Here is a 12,061-nt window from a genome sequence, read left to right on the forward strand (position 1 = left end):
CAAAAAAATCTGATTAAAAATTAGCAGAAGACCTGAATAGACATTTCTCCAAAGAAGAAAAGAAGACATACAGATGGCCAACAGACATATAAAAAGATGCTTAACATCACTAATCAACAGGGAAATGTAAATCAAAACCAAAATGAGATGCCACCTTATACCTGTCAGAATGTTTATTATCAAAAAGGCAAGAAAATGGAGAAAAGGGAACCCTAAGCACTGTCAGTAGGATTGTAAATTGGCTCAGCAAATATGGAAAATGGTATGAAGATTCCTCAAAAAATTAAACATAGAACAACTGTACAGCCCAGCACCACTTATGGGTATTATTTATCTGGAGAAAACATAAACACTAATTCAAAATGATACATGCATCCCTGTGTTCATTGCAGCATCATATACAATAGCCAATATCATATGACTTCTGTCTTTCATTCTATTAATGTGGTACACTATATTTATAATTTTTGTATGCTGAATTATTCTTGCATCTCAGGGATAAATCCCACTTGATCATGATTATGATCCTTTTATTGTGCTGTTGAATTTGCTTTGCTACCATCTTGTTGAGCCATCGAATTTATTATTTTTTCCCCAAAATTTTCTGGGGGCATTCTAGTTCATCTGAGTTTCAATATGAATTTTGGAATTAGTTTATCAATTTATGCAAAAGAGCCTCATAGTATTTTGACTGGGATTGCAATGAATCTGTAGATCAATTTTCAGTCTTTTTACTCACTGACAAGGTAAATTTCCATTTATTTAGGTCTTCTTTATTTTCTACCAGCAATGCCTTTTAGTTTTCAGTAGTCTTTCAGTTCTTTTGTCACATTTATCTGTATTTCACATTTTTTCTGCCATTGTAAGTGGTATTTAAAACATTTAATTTGCCACAGAGACAGAAAGTTGATTAGTGATTGTTAGTGGGTAGGAGGATGGGGAAATGAAGAGTGACTATCAATGGGCACTGAGTTTCTTTTTAGAGTGAAGAAAATGTTGTAAATTTCTAATGATGATGGTAACACAACCCTGAGAATATACTAAAACCCACAGAATTGTATCCTTTAAAAGGGTGAATTTTATGTTATGTGAGTAACATCTCAATAAAGCTGTTATTAAAAAAAAAAGAAAAGCAACTCCGAACGTTTTAATAAGTGTTACTGCAAAAATGTGACTGTCAAATAAATAGTACAAACTCAAGGCTATGCAATGTACTTGTTATTTTAATAAATAAACAACAATATTGTATAGTAAAAAAATAAAATAAATATAAACATTTAATTTGCTAATATACAAAAATATAAGTAATATTTATATGTCAAAATTGTATATTATTAATTATGGTGGTTTCGTTTTGTAGAATTCATTGGATTTTCTACATTGATGATTATGGTATCTGTGAATAAAGTCTTCCTTATTCCTTTGAAGTCTGGATGCCTCTTATTTCTTTTGTCTGATTACACTGGCTATAACCTCCAGTGCAGTAGCACAAAACAACACACATTTATTGTCTCACAAGTTTTGTGAGTCAGGAATCTGGGCATGACTTAGCTGGATCATCTGCTCTGGGTCTCATAAAGCTATGATGAAGGTATTGTTTGGACTATATTCTCATCTCAAGGATCAACTAGGGAAGAATATGCTTTCAAAATCATTGAGTTTATTGGAAGAATTTATTTCCTTGCAACTGTATCACTAAGTGCCTTTGTGGTTTGTTTGTTTGTTTGTTTTTTACTGGCTGTCAGTTAGACATGGCCCTCAGGTCCTAGAGGCCACTTTCAGTTTCTTACCGTGTGGTTATCTCTATAGGCAGTTCATAACATGTCTTTTTTTTCTTCAAGGCTGGCAAGAGACCAGTTTTCTAAGACAGAGTCTCTTATAACACAATGTAATGATGGAAATGGCATTTCATCATGTTTTTCATATAAGATGACCTAATCAAAGTAGTTTTATTCCATAACCCTTGCTATATTCTATTGGATAGAAGCAAGTCACACATCCCATCCACCCTCAAGGTGAGGGGTTTATGCAAGACATAAAATCAGAGAGTAAAAGTCATGGGAACCATATTAAAATTTGCTTACAACATAGTATAACAATTTTAAAATAGTATACTGCCATTACTCCTGCTGAAACTTTGTGCAAATGTCATTTAGTTTACTTTTTATGTGAAATAAACCACATAATACATGGTTATTACTTTTGTTTAAAGAGTAAACTTTTAGAAATAGTAAACAAATCATATATATTTCCCATGCCGTTACTATTTCCAGTGCTTTCATTTTTCTGTATATATCCATATTTACACATGCATATATACACAAACACACACGCACATACACACCTAGTTAAAAGACTTTTCTTTAAAATTCTTTATTTTGCTTATGTGATGTATCACATTGATCTACAAGTATCTGCGTATGTAAAACCATCTTTATGCCCCGGGGATGAACCCCACTTGATCATGATGTATAATCTTTTTAATGCATTGCTGTATTCTATTTGCTAGAATTTTGTTTAGGATTTTTGCATCTGTATTCATCAGAGATATTAGTCTGTCGTTTTCTTTTTTCTTTTATCCTTACCAGATTTTGGTATCATGGTAATGTTGGCCTCATAAAATGAGTTAATATTGCCTCTTCTTCAATGTTTCAGAAGTGTTTGAGGAGGACAGGTATTAAATCATCTTTGAATGTTTGGTAGAATTCACCAGTGAAGCCATCTGGTCTCGGACTTTTGCTTTTGGTGAGGTTGTGTATGATTGTTTCAATTTCCTTACTGTTGATTGGCCTGTTTAGATTTTCCAGTTCTTAATAGATGCAGAAAAAACATTTGACAAGATACAACATTGATTGATGATTAAAACAGTATTACTAAAATGGGTATAGAAGAAAGTACTTCAACATAATAAAGGCCATCTATGACAAACCCTCAGCAAATATACTTAATGGTGAAAAACTGGAAGGTTTTTCTCTACGATAAGGAAGAAGACAGAGATGTGCCCTGTTATTATTAATGCTATCCAGTGATAACAGTGATAGTGTTGGAAGTCCTAGCCAGAGCAGTCAGGCAAGAAAAGGAAAAAAAGGCGTCCAAACTGGGAATGAAGAAGGTAAATTGTCACTTTTTGCAGATGCCATGATTCTTTATGTAGAAAATCCTAAAGACTCAACCAAAAAACTATTAGAAACAATGAACAAGTACGGTGCAGTTGCAAGATACAAAATCAATATGCAAAAATACATTGTGTTCTTATATACTAACAATGACATTTCAGAAAAAGAAATGAAAAAAATAAGTTTTGCAATTGCAACAGAAAGAAAAAAGTACATAGGAATAAACTTAACAAATGATGTGAAGGGCCTATACACTGGAAACTATAAGACATTATTAAACAAAATTGAGGAAGAAACAAAGAAATGAAAAGACATTCCATGTTAATGGATATGTATTCTCTTTAAAGAAAAAATTATTTAAAGTTTGTCTTTTTATATTATTTTGCCTTTTTTATTATTGAGATGTAAGTATTCTTTATAAATACTGGATATGTGTCGCATATCAAAAAATATAATTTTCAAGTATTTTCTCCCATTCTGGGGGTTGTCTTTTCACTTCTTTGATAACATAATTCACAATACAAAAGTTTTTAATTTTGATGAAGTTTAATTTATGTTTTATCTTTTGTCACTTGTGCTTTAGTTTCACATTAAAGAAACCATTTATTAACATCAAATTTGTGAAGATTTACTCCTACATTTTCTCCTAAGGGTTAGATAGTCTGGATTCTTACATTCATGTATATTATCCATTTTGAGTTCATTTTTGTTTATGAGGTCAGGCAAGGGTCTAATTTCATTTTTATTCATGTGAATATTTACTTTAGTAATTTGAGTTGCTTTTCTTGGTCATTCTAGCTAAATGTTTGTCAATTTTGTTGATCTTTACAAAGAACCACTATTTTTCATTGTTATCACTATTTATAATCAATTTCTGCTCTTTGCCTTATTCATCCCTTCCTTCTATTTGCTTTTGCTTGATTTAACCTTTCTTTTTCCAGTGTCTCAAGGTGAAAGGGTAGGTTGTACGTTTGAGATTGTCTTCTTTTTTTATTGTGCATTTTACAGCTCTCAATTTCACTCTAAGTACTGCTTTCTCTTCATTTTATATGTTTTTGTTTAATTAATAGACTTTACATTTTTCTAGTAGTTTAAGTTTACAGGAAAAAGTGAGTGAAAAGTACAAAGATTCCATATACTCCTCAATCTCCTCCAACTTGCCCTGTATTTAATATCTTGCATTACTATGGTACACTTGTAACAATTGAAGAGCCAATATTGATACAGTATTATTAAATACATTCCATAATTTACAAGAGGGTTCCCACTTTGTGTTGTACGTTATATGCACTTTGACAAATGTATAAGTCATGTATCCATCATTACAGTATCATACTGAATAATCCCCTGTTATAATGTTCTACTTATTCATCACTTCCTCCTTCCCCTGGACTTCTTGTCAACCACTGATCTTTTTCTTGTCTTCACCGTTTTGCCTTCCAAAACATCAGATAGTTAAAATCGCACAGTATGTAGCCTTTTCAGATTGGCTTCTTTTACTTAACAATGTGCATTTAAGTTTCCTCCATGTCTATTCATGACTTGATAGTTCATTTCTTTTTATCACTGTTTAACATTCTATTGTATGAATGTAACAGTTTGTTTCCTCACTTGCCTATTTAAGTGTATCTTGGTAGCTTCCAAGGTTTGGCATTTATAAAAAAGCTGCTATAAACATTTGTATGCAGGTTTTCCCTATACCAGAGATTAGAATCTGAATGCAGATGGGACTGTGAAGATTTCTTTGTGCTCTACAGCTTGCTTTCCACTTCAAAAACTATGTAAGATTTATCTCTGTTTCAGAGCTTGGATGTCAGCTATTTAATTCTTTGATTAATTCTCTTAGCTCTCCAGTCCTGCTTGTTTTTCTGTGTTTCAGGAGATAACCACTTTACAAAGATGCTCTACCACCAGTCTTTAATGGACTACTTTATCTGCTATCTTCCACTAGTTGAATATTTAGAGTGTTGTGGAGAAAGATGTTTCAACAATTCTGACCCATGCTTAACTTTCATCAGCCTCTAACTTGTACTCATAAAAGACCAGCAGTCATTTATAATGGATTCTATGAATTCTCTTCCACAACACAAGTTGGGGAAGGATATCTTTATCAGTTTGTACCCTGTTACCAGGTTTTAGTGTAGTACGTCCATACATTTAGTGAAGTCTTTGGGAAGTGGTTGGTGGGTGGGTACAAATAAATTCATTGAATGAAACGTTTGGGAATTTAAAATGTCATACCAGTCAACATGGGACATTCAATGTTTCTTTAGGAAGTTTGACAAGTTTCTCCTTACCCTCCTCCATGACACTCTTCTAGGGATGAAATGGCCATGAGTCTCCCAGGGATGGCTTATCATTTTCTGGAAAACAGTTCATTTTTGTTACTTGCAGCCTTAACATCCTGATGGTATTGGAAAAACACCATACTTTTGTATGTTATCCAGCTTTTTCTCATTTGTAGAATTGGAGTGATGGTGGTTATTTTCTACATTCTAATCTATAATGTAGGATCTGCAGAGTGTTTTGTGATGAAATGATGCTGTATTTTATCAAATGCTTTTTGCATCAATTGAAATGATGACTTTTTATTAAAATTTATTGGGGGGACAATAGTTAGTAAAATTACATAGGTTTCAAGTGTACAATTCTCTACTACATCATCTATATATCATATTGTTTGTTCACCAGGCAGAGTCAGTTCTCCTTCCATCACCATATATTTGACCCCCTTTACCCACTTCTACCACCACCCGTGTCTCCATTACCCACTGGTAACCACTGAACAGTTGTCTGTGTCTATGAGTTTTTGTTACTTTATTTGTTTGTCTTGTTCCTTTGTTGCCTTCACTTTTATATCCCACATATGAGTGAAGTCATACGGTTTCTCGACTTTTTTTGTCTGCCTTATTTCACTTAATACACTAATTTCAACGTCCATCCATGTTATCACAAACGGCAGTATTTCATCTTTTCTTATTGCAGAATAGCATTCCATTATGTATATATACATATCTTCTTTATCCAATTATCTATCAAAGAACACTTTGGTTGTTTTCAAGTCTTGGCCACTGTAAATAATGCTGCAATGAACATTGGAGCACATACATCTTTACGGATAAATGTTGTTAGATTTTTTGGGTGGATGCCCAGGAGAGGGATTGCTGGGTCATGTGGTAATTCTATTCTTAAGTTTTGAGGAACCTCCATTCTGTTCGCCATAGTGGCTGCACTAATCTGCATTCCCACCAGCAGTGTATGAGGGTTCCTTTTTCTCCACAGCCTCTCCAACACTTGTCATTATTTACCTTGTTGATGATAGCGATTCTAACAGATGTGAGGTGATATCTCATTGTGGTTTTTATTTGCATTTTTCTGATGATTAGTGATATTGAGCAATTTTTCATATGTCTATTGGCCATTTGTATGTCCTCTTTGGAGAAATGTCTCTTCAGGTCCTCTGCCCATTTTTTAACTGGATTGTTTGTTTTGTTTTTGTTGAGTTGTATGAGTTCCTTATATATTTTGGATATTAGCCCCTTATCGGAGGCGTTATTTGCAAAAATCTTCTTTGATTTGGCTGATTGCCTCTTTGTTTTGTTGATGGCTTCTTCTGCTGTGCAGAAGCTTTTTATTTTTTATTTTTTTATTTTTATTATTATTATATTTTTTTAAATAACACATTTATTCTGGAGAAAAAATGTCCCACCAAAATCCTAAAATATTTTAAGGGGGGAAAAATAAAGACATACAACTGCAATCGTTCTGAATTTTGTTCCACACAGAAGTTGAGTGAAGAAATCTATATAGCTATACATACTAGGACATGTTGTACACCATCCCCCCAAAACTCCAAAAAAGGAAAAAAAATTGTTTTTCAAAATAGTCAAAAGCAATAGTGGATTATGAAAACAAGATAAACACTTGTAACTTCTGGAAATGTGTTACATGGAGTCCTCAAAAAGTAAATCACAGCCAATGTTGCAAAGAGAACAGAAGCATGAAACAGAAAACGAAAATTACTGAAGAGTGAGGAAGGGAGGCTGAAGCTCCATTCTCGCAATGACCGCAGCCGTGGCCGTCACCACAGAGGTCACAAGAGGACAGCTTCGCTTTGGAGTTGTAACTTCTCACCGCTTGTCTCCTTGGTTCATAGTAATCCACTATGGACACTGAAGCATCTTGCGTATTTGAAACTTTAAAGTTTCTCACAGCAGGAATATCAACACAAAACTGGGTTTCATTTACGGAATCTAAATATAGGTTGAGTTTTCCATGGTCATGCTCTACTTTCTTCACTGTCTCACTCAGAGGAATTGCGTCTGAAGGCACCGTAAAACCACTGAGTAGGTTAACTTCCATAAGGGCCATGCCACTTCTAGCTGGGCCCAAAAACCTTGTGCACACATTCAAATTCAAGCGATTGACATCATCTTTGTTATCCTTCACATCAACATCTAAATCAAAGGCTTCTTGATTTTGGATAGATCTTCGTCTTCTAGAAAACTCTGAATCTTTCACATTATAAATAACATTAAGCTGACAAATAGCAAATCCAAAACCACTTGCAGAAATATTAACTTCAGTTGGCTCTACCACAGCAAGCTCTGCCGTTTGGAGGAGAAAGCGGTTCTGTGTGTTAATCCGAAACTTTACAAGTCTCGGTGAGCTGGGCCCTGTCACGGTCACTTGGACATTTGTCCTTTCTGTGTTCATTAGGGCTGCAAATTCAGAGAGGGCCTTCAGAGCCACAATGGTGTCCTGGGTAGATGCAAAACCTCCCAAGCTATTTCTTTGTCTGCTTAGCCACCTCATAATGGGGATTCCCTCAGAAACCTGATAAAGCAGGAAGTGTGAGAGCAGTGCATAGGCGGCAACTTCAATATCCAGGGAGCTTGGCTGCCAGGATTCAGAAAGTTTGGACACTGATGACACCCAGAATTGCATGCCTCCTTCTTGTTCTGCTCTCCCAGTCAGCGTATTCAAAGCTTCCTTGGCTTTAGGGCTCCCCACGGATGACAGCGCATAAGTTATAAGAGCTAGAGTATAATTGTCTGAAATTCCTCTGTTGAATTCAGACTCCAAGAAGTTGACAGACTCTTGCACATCAATATTAGGCTGATAGTTTTTATATCTCAGAAGAGAAGTCACAATATAAGCTGTAAGCGTTACTGGACTTTTAGTGCCACCTTGAAGCTCACTATGGATCACTCTTCCGGGTTCCCAAAATTCACCATTTGATTTTTGATGTCCTTTGAGCCAAGTATATGTTCTGTGTAACACATTCTGATCAATAACTATGGAAGGATCAGCCTCAAGGAAACATCTTAAAACAAAAGCTGACAACCAAGTGCTCCCAGAAGGGTCATCATTCCCAAAAGCACTGAAAGAGCCATCTTCCCTCTGATAGAGAAGTTCTCTCTGATAACCTTCTCTCATAAAGGAAAGGGCTTTTTCTCTTAAATTCTCTGTCACTTGTTTCTTTTTAGTCAGGTAGTCCAAAACATAAATAGTTGGAGCAAAATTTATCATGTTCTGTTCACCACAGCCATAAGGCATCCGAATCAATGAGTCTAAGCCATTGATGGAAGAACCAAGAATATCTCCAATTGCAGTGATTTGCACTCTTTCACTACCACTCAGTACATTAGGAGGAAAGGAGAAACTCAAAGTTTTCAGGGTAGTTTGTAGCTTGCTGTCAGTCAAGTCCAATAAAATGGATTGTGAATATGATTTTTCTATTCCTTCATCCTTGACTAAAATGCTCTGGGGGATAGCATCAGAAGCACCAGGTGAAATAGCTGTGACTGTGATAGGAATTTCTCCCAGATGTGTTGGCCTGACTGGGAAGAGAACAGTTGCTCCATCTTCACTGGGAACCAGAATGGTCTGTTGGTGTCCTGTGGCATTTATTTCATTTGAAGCCATTAGAATTTCAAATTGGTCACTTTTCTCAATGATTACATTAACCTCAGTGGCATCTTTCAAATAATTGAATATGGTTACTTCCAAAGCAAATTCTTCACCTCTAATTACAGAGTAGGGAAGATTCAAAAAAATAAAAAATAGTTGGAAGGCTTGCAGCTCCACTGGAACAGTTGTTAGTCCAAGACCTAAGTCCTCAGAGATCACAAAAGCAGTAGCTATCCAAGAAGTGATAGAATCAGGAACAGTAACTTCAAATTCTTGGTAAATCCTAGAACCCATGTTGGTGTCTAGCCAAATCCAAGTTTCTGGAAAATGCTTTCTGACACGTGGATTACTAACTGAAAAGTCATAGAAATCTACCAAGGATCCTTCTTTTTTTTTTTTTTAATTAAATTTATTGGGGTGACAATTGTTAGTAAAATTATATAGATTTCAGGCGTACAATTCTGTATTACATCATCTATAAATCCCATTGTGTGTTCATCACACAGAGTCAGTTCTCCTTCCATCACCATATATTCGATCCCCCTTACCCTCATCTCCCACCCCCCACACCCCGCCCCCCTTACCCTCTGGCAACCACTAACTATTGTCTGTGTCTATGAGTTTCTGTTTCTCATTTGCTTGTCTTGTTCTTTTGTTGTTTTTGGTTTATATACCACATATCAGTGAAATCACATGGTTCTCTGCTTTTTCTGTCTGACTTGTGCTCAGCATTACTCTCTCAAGATCCATCCATGTTGTCACAAATGTTCCTACATCATCTTTTCTTACCGCCGAATAGTATTCCATTGTGTATATATACCATAACTTCTTTATCCATTCATCTATCGAAGGATATTTTGGTTGTTTCCATGTCTTGGCCACTGTAAACAAAGCTGCAATGAACATTGGAGCACACGTGTCTTTATGTATAAATGTTTTCAGAATTTTGGGTAGATACCCAGGAGAGGGATTGCTGGGTCATATGGCAATTCTATTCGTAATTTTTTGAGGAACCTCCACACTGCCTTCCATAAAGTCTGCACCAGTCTGCATTCCCACCAACAGTGTATGAGGGTTCCTTTTTCTCCACAGCCTCTCCAACATTTGTTACTATTTGTCTTGTTGATGATAGCCATTCTGACTGGGGTGAGGTGATATCTCATTGTGGTTTTGATTTGCATTTCTCTGATGATTAGTGATGTTGAGCATTTTTTCATATGTCTATTTGCCATTTGTATGTCCTCTTTGGAGAAATGTCTCTTCAAGTCCTCTGCCCATTTTTCAATTGGGTTGTTTGTTTGTTTTTTGTTGAGTTGCATGAGTTCCTTGTATATTCTGGATACTAGCCCCTTATCGGAGGCACTGTTTGCAAAAATCTTCTCCCATTCAGTTGGTGGCCTCTTTATTTAGTCAAGGTTTCTTTTGCTGTGCAGAAGCTTTTAAGTTTCATATACTCCCATTCGTTTATTTTAGCTTTTACTTCCATTGCCTTTGGAGTCAAGTTCATAAAATGCTCTTTGAACCCAAGGTCCATAAGTTTAGTACCTATGTTTTCTTCTATGCAGTTTATTGTGTCAGGTCTTATGCTTAAGTCTTTGATCCATTTTGAATTAACTTTGGTACATGGTGACAAATAGCAGTCCAGTTTCATTCTTTTGCACGTGGCTATCCAATTCTCCCAGCACCATTTATTGAAGAGGCTGTCTTTGCTCCATTGTATGTTTTTAGCTTCTTTGTCAAAAATTATCTGTCCATATTTATGTGGTTTTATTTCTGGGTTCTCAATTCTATTCCATTGGTCTATGTGTCTGTTTTTCTGCCAATACCATGCTGTTTTGATTATTGTAGCCCTGTAGTACAAGCCCAAGTCAGGAAGTGTGATACCTCCAGTATTGTTCTTTTTTCTTAAGATTGCTTTGGCTATTCGGGGTCTTTTGTGGTTCCAAACAAATCTGATGATTTTTTGTTCTATTTCTTTAAAATATGCCACTGGGATTTTGATGGGGATTGCATTGAATCTGTATATTGCTTTGGGTAATATGGCCATTTTAACTATGTTGATTCTTCCAATCCATGAGCACGGAATGTCTTTGCATTTCTTTGTGTCTTCTTCAATTTCTTTCAAAAATGTCTTATAGTTTTCAGCATATAGGTCTTTCACATCCTTGGTTAAGTTTATTCCTAGGTATTTCATTCTTTTTGCTGCAATTGCAAAAGGAATTGTTTTTTGTATTTCTTTTTCTGAGATTTCATTGTTAGTATATAGGAAGGCAATGGACTTTTGTGCGTTGATTTTGTAGCCAGCAACTTTAATGTATTCGTTGATTGTTTCTAATAGCTTTTTGGTGGAGTCTTTAGGATTTTCTATATATAGCATCATGTCATCTGCAAAGAGTGATAATTTAAATTCTTCATTCCCAGTTTGGATGCCTTTTATTCTTTCTCTTGCCTGATTGCTCTGGCAAGGACTTCCAACACTATGTTGAAAAACAGAGGTGATAGGGGACATCCCTGTCGTGTTCCTGAACATAGAGCAAAGGGCTTCAGTTTTGCACCATTAATAATGAGATTAGCTGAGGGCTTGTCATATATGGCCTTTATTATGTTAAGTTATTTTCCTCCAATACCTATTTTATTAAGTGTTTTAATCATAAATGGATGGTGTATCTTGTCAAATGCTTTTTCTGCATCAGTTGATATAATCATGTTATTTTTGTCCTTTATTTTATTTATGTGATGTAGCACATGGATGGATTTGCGGATGTTGAACCATCCTTGTGCCCCGGGGATGAACCCCACTTGGTCGTGATGAATAATCTTTTTAATGCATTGTGGTATTCGATTTGCTAGAATTTTGTTTAGGATATTTGCGTCTGTATTCATCAGAGATATTGGTCTGTAGTTTTCTTTTTGGGTTTTCCTTACCAGGTTTTGGTATCAGGATAATTTTGGCCTCATAAAATGAGTTAGGGAGTACTGTCTCTTCTTCAATTTTTTGGAAGAGTTTGAGAAGGATTGGTATTAGCTCCTCT

The 12,061-nt window shown here is 35.5% G+C and overlaps 1 pseudogene; it reads right to left on the reverse strand.

Annotated features, from left to right (window-relative positions):
• Window positions 1-6,950: 6,950 nt before the first annotated feature.
• Window positions 6,951-9,415, reverse strand: LOC109437413 (CD109 antigen pseudogene; annotated as a pseudogene).
• Between the last annotated feature and the right edge of the window lie 2,646 nt (window positions 9,416-12,061).

Source organism: Rhinolophus sinicus, chromosome 18 (genome assembly GCF_057876585.1).
Source record: "Rhinolophus sinicus isolate RSI-liver-muscle chromosome 18, RSI-T2T, whole genome shotgun sequence".
Lineage (NCBI taxonomy): Eukaryota > Metazoa > Chordata > Mammalia > Chiroptera > Rhinolophidae > Rhinolophus > Rhinolophus sinicus.